The sequence below is a fragment of the Magnolia sinica genome, chromosome 7 (genome assembly GCF_029962835.1).
Source record: "Magnolia sinica isolate HGM2019 chromosome 7, MsV1, whole genome shotgun sequence".
In the NCBI taxonomy this organism is placed as follows: Eukaryota; Viridiplantae; Streptophyta; class Magnoliopsida; order Magnoliales; family Magnoliaceae; genus Magnolia; species Magnolia sinica.
The window spans coordinates 27,391,421-27,396,799 of NC_080579.1; the positions used below are offsets into that span (position 1 = coordinate 27,391,421).

At 35.8% G+C, this 5,379-nt stretch overlaps 1 long non-coding RNA gene across 1 annotated transcript; it reads right to left on the reverse strand.

The window, feature by feature from the left end:
• Positions 1–437: 437 nt before the first annotated feature.
• On the reverse strand, positions 438–4,938 carry LOC131252030 (uncharacterized). Its single transcript, XR_009174111.1, has 5 exons — positions 4,631–4,938; positions 2,001–2,065; positions 1,819–1,910; positions 1,649–1,710; positions 438–559 (listed from the first exon to the last, which is right to left on the reverse strand). It is a non-coding gene; the product is annotated as an uncharacterized LOC131252030 (long non-coding RNA).
• Positions 4,939–5,379: the final 441 nt, after the last annotated feature.

Genomic DNA, 5,379 nt, shown 5'->3' on the forward strand with positions numbered 1-5,379 from the left:
TTACCTACGAAAAGATTGTAGGTAAAAACGACTTATGATACTTTTACCTGTGAAAATTTTTGTTGGTAAAAGTATCTTCTTCTTTTTTTTCCACTATTCCAGTACAAAATTCCTGATATACACCTGTTATAATATATTTCATCATATTCTTCCAGATATACACCTATTATGTAATATATTTTATCATATTCACATTCATTCACACTAATGGGCTCAACTTGTAGGAACTGAGATATTACATAACATCCTCAGGTTGCAGATCGTACAATTCATCTGTTCCCGACACTAGCTAACAAGTAATGAGACTTCATGACCTACCTGTACCAACTGCGCCCATGCTTGGTTTATTTCCATGTCCCCTACCACCGCCAAAACCACCACCGCCTCGACTGCCTCCAAATCGGCCACCACTATCTCTGCCACCTCTACCACTGCCGCTCCTGCCACCACCTTCATGGTTGTCACTTCTTAGCTCAAGGCATAGTCCCCAAGTTCTGAACCGTTAAGTTCCAAGGCCTTGGAGAAACTATCACCATCTGTGAAATCTAAGTAAGCTGACCTGCAAACAAAGGTGAGGCAAAAGTCACCTAACAAGCAACAACCAAACAGATATGAAAAATCCCCAAATTATTTGCTCCAAAAAAAAAAAAAAGATTAAAAGAATATGAGCAGGTATGTCAGAAGTGGCAATATTGAAAGAAATGGCATCTTCCCATTCAACACGGCAGTAGTATACATGGGGCCAATCAACACATTTCTTAGGTTGGCTTCCACATAGCACACAACTACACTTAGCATACATCTATACACATTGGCAAAACAAATTGCAAGAGCCTTTTTTTTGGAAGGTGTAATAAAATACAATAGCTTTTCTCAAAAGATGTCAGAACAAAATCACGAGCATACCTACGCATATTTGACATTTAGCAAAACAATTAGCTTTTTCACAAGACCTCTTGTCACAAATAGCTTGGTCTAATTAAAATACCATCATCCTGAATAGATTGGTCTAATTAAAATATGATGCAACATGTATGTATCTTGGAGCTGAGCAAGCTACAAACATAGACTGTTGAATAGTTTGAAAAAGAAAAGAAAAGATATGAAAACCATCATCCTAAATAAAACCATAGTGAAGGTAAAGGACATTCTGTTAGCAATATAAAGATGGAAATGGGCATGGAGCTTCAAAACATTCTGTTGATTCTCCCTTGCTAAAGGAAAATCAGTAACCTGCATTGCCAAAAAAACATGAAAGAACACCACCAAGAAATCCCTTTTAGAAAGAAGAAGAAAACACACGCACGCATGCAACTAGCTCAGGCAAGTAGTTAGTATATGACAGACCATTCCTTCCATCTACAACATAAGTTGGCCACCCCATTGTTGCTTCAACTTAGTTAAAAGGCTTTGTTCATGGTCAACATTGCTCCTGTCAAACAACAAAAGATAATCCAGAAACCTTCCTTGACTAAGGAAATCATTTACTATAATCTAAATCATTGAAAAGTCTTTTAGGAGGGACAACCTTTTGCATTTTGACAGTTAAAAAGTTCAAACGTTTAGATTTCACAATTCTCCACTTATTCTTTAGTAATTCATATGCCTGAAACAGATTTAGCAAACCATATTGTCTTTGATTTTTTACCTTCATTACAGTTTCTTCCTTCCACATATCAAATCCCTTGAAGAAAGACCTTGAAGAAGTACCTAATACATACATTACAAAAAAATTTTTAAAAAAAATCAATGTACAAATAAGCCCAATTCAAATTAATGAAAGCCAAAATAAAAATAAAAAGTCAATGAATTGTCAACCTGAAACATATTCGAATAGCCTTGGGTCAGCTTTGATGGGAATAAGGCCCAACCTATTGGCTAGGACTTCATCTTGGACCACGATGTGTTGTCTACAACAACCATTCAATGCAACAAAAAACAACTGAGCCAACCATCTCAAAAGATGGTTATAAACAAAAAGGAAAAGTCATGTGCTATACAACTGCTTTTCTCTGTAAACATCAGCAGGTTCGTTCCCAAGTACGTGCTATACAACTGCTTTTCTCTGCACATATTGAATACAATTAGTAAGATTTACACTTTAAAAAAGGACAATGAGAACCTAATTACCCTATCATTCAACTCGACTTGGCAAGATTTTGAGCTGCATCTCTTCAAAACTCATTGGAGATTAACTCTTTAAAAAAACTTGCTGGAGATCCTGTCTTGATCCGGACTCAACAAGACTAGAAACATGAAAAGAGTTCTCGCAAGAATCCACTTCTAAGTTAAATCTTCAATTACACTACATCAGTTAAGTTTACTAACAAGTAAACAGGCACTTCACCTTTACTATGTGTGCTTTCCAACAAAGAAAAATGAGACGAGATGTCAATTGACCTTTCAACCAATCATGAAAAACAATTTCCCTGGATCCTTTCACAACCACACCTTGTCTTGGGAAAAACTTGAATCATGGATGAAAGGTTCACATTCTTATATCAATGACATGGATAATTTATATAAACCAAGATCACTGAAACATAAATACTCTTAACTAAAATGAGATGAACTAATTTTAATTTACATTGCAGGTGGATTGTTAATGACAACAATGATGGATATGCATGGTAACATCACATTTGCTTATTGAAATGGAACAATTCAGTCAAACCCATTTCTTAAAAATGTTTCATAAGAGAAGTACAACATTTGGAAAAACCAATTTCCTTAGCATTAGGAAGAAAGGGGATCCATAAAACCAGATCAGGCCAGTTGGTAGTAAGATAGAAAAGCTCGATCACATTTGCTGATCTCACTTAGCACCTAAGGTTGGGAACTGACCTGGATCTTCAATGGAAGAAAACTAATTCTTCTGTCTTAGAAATTGCACAGAACTGTATAATCATGAAGAACATAAAAACATCCTATACTCTAGGATGGACAGATGGACTTTGTCAACATGTACCATGAGGACCCCTTAAGAAACTGCCACCGCTAATTATGCACAAACCACAATGAGGCTGTGTTTTGATGTACTGCAAATCACTGGTTATTCATATATTTTGGCAACAAGAACAACCATCAACTCGCCAAGCATTTCAGATGGAGTAAGAAACCAGAATCACATTATATGGGATATGGTGTCTCTGCCTTCTCTGCGCAAAATAATATCCAAAGTGTTTTATCCTACCCTAAACAGAAAGGTATTAATATTGCAGAAAAGTATCCCATCCCACCTTTCTAAGAATATCCAAAATCCAAGTACGGTTATACCCAATTGCGAAGTTCAGGAACAACCAAAAATGTTGGCTTCTCATTCTTATATCACTATTCTTTCCAAAAAATTGTATAAAGCTGTAACAAACACCCCAAGTACGTAATGTGCTTATTATAACATACACCCCAAGCACCCATTTCCCAGTAACTGGCATTGATACCGCAGAAGCTACAATCATACCCACATTCAGATTATTTTTTTACCTTTTCCTTTTTTGCCTTTAATACCCTCTAGGCAGTTTAATTTTAGGCAAATGTGCCATTTCTGAGTGCCAGTGTATCATCCATCACACCCTGCCAAAGAATCAAATCATATACAGTAGCATGGGGCCCAAATAAACTTGCCCCTGATTTTATTTGTCCTGAAAGTTGCAGTTACTGATTTACTTTCTAAATCTCTTTTCAAGAATCCACCACTTATGCAATTATTCACAGTAAAGTAATTCATCAACAAAATAGAAATACATAAATGCAAAAACTGTGATGATGCATTCATTCCATCCAAATGGAGCAAGTGATAATCCACATTATAAATCCAATGAATCTCAGTGTGGATGGAAGATGCCCTCTGATAGAGAGGTTCCTGATTTTTCGATCAATGTCCCTGGAGTAAATGGTGAAGGAAAAAAAATACAGCAATAGTCTGTAAAAATGCCAAAGAGTGGATGGTTAGGAACTTCCACTGGGTTCAGGTTCCAATAAAATGAGAACTTGTGAGATTGTTGACAAATTACAAATGCAAATCAGATTTTATCCTAGATGTGAAATCACCATTTTCTGTTCCCCTTTTATTCTTCCAGGTGTGGGGATTGATTGGAGATCGACTGAAGCACCTAGATAGATGGGGCATTGACCATCAAATATGGTACTTCTTGCTTCTAATTTTATTTCAACCCTTGGGCTACTTTAGTACACAAGCAGCATCCATGTTATACCAGTGCCTTATCCATGCCATATCTAGTGAAAATAGAACCTGAATTTCGAAATCCACTCAGGCACTTGTATTAAGCTTTTACAATACAAGCAATGAGAATATTAGGAAGCTAATAAGCATGTAAGTAATGAGTGTACATAGAATGGAAAACTAAACCAACAGCTACACTATGTTCACAAAACACTAGCTTTAAAAAAAACCTCCACTTTAACATAGAGAGTTCTATTAAAACATGAAAATGACAGCTTTAAAAGAAGACTCCGAAAGAGTACCAGAATGACAGCAACACCACCAGAGAGTTTTTCTATTCTTTCGTTAAGCTTCTCTTTCAGAATCCTGTTCAGCATCCTGCAAAAACCCAAAATATATATGCCACTAAGGATGCCATTTCAGGTAGTATTCGTCTTGCATTATTACCAGCTACTCCATTGCCTACATGTTTGATAATACCCTGTGTGTATCTCCATCGCACTCCTAAAGCACAATAATCCAAATGATTCAAGTCTACAAAGAGTAGATTATGCATTTTTACAGAAACAAAGAAGTAATTGAGCATGAACCTGTATAATGTCAGCGGGAACATAAGTTTCTGTCCGTATAATCACAAGTCAGTTTAATAGGCCAACATGTATGCCATCATAGTACTAATTTCACTTAAGACATAGGTTTCCCACACCGCTCCCAAATCCATATCGAAACATGTCAAATGCAATTCTTCTCATGCATAGAAGAATAAATGTAACATGTTTATTAATGGATCAAAAATGTGGAAGGCAAAGAGACAAAAGCAATGGAAGGGTCAAAGGGAAGAAAAATATAAGACAATCATCCATCCTCCCAACTTGCAGAAGTTCAAAGTAAAATATGCAAAATAAGAAGGTTAGGTAAATGCAATTCTCCTCAAAACACAATTTATTGGTCATGCAAACTTTCTTAGGGAAAACAAAAACATGATTCACAAAGATAACCCAATCAAAGATAATGCTTAGAAAACATCATGAAACACCAAAAATATTAATGTCATGTAAATTTGTAAATTTAAACTATAAGAAACATTCTTTAAAGTGAAGCAGGCAGAGATGTATACTTATAAAAAGTTTCCATCCAAAAAGCATTTCCTGTTAGAAGACCACCCAAAAAGAGAAAAAAACAATGTCAAAATTTCC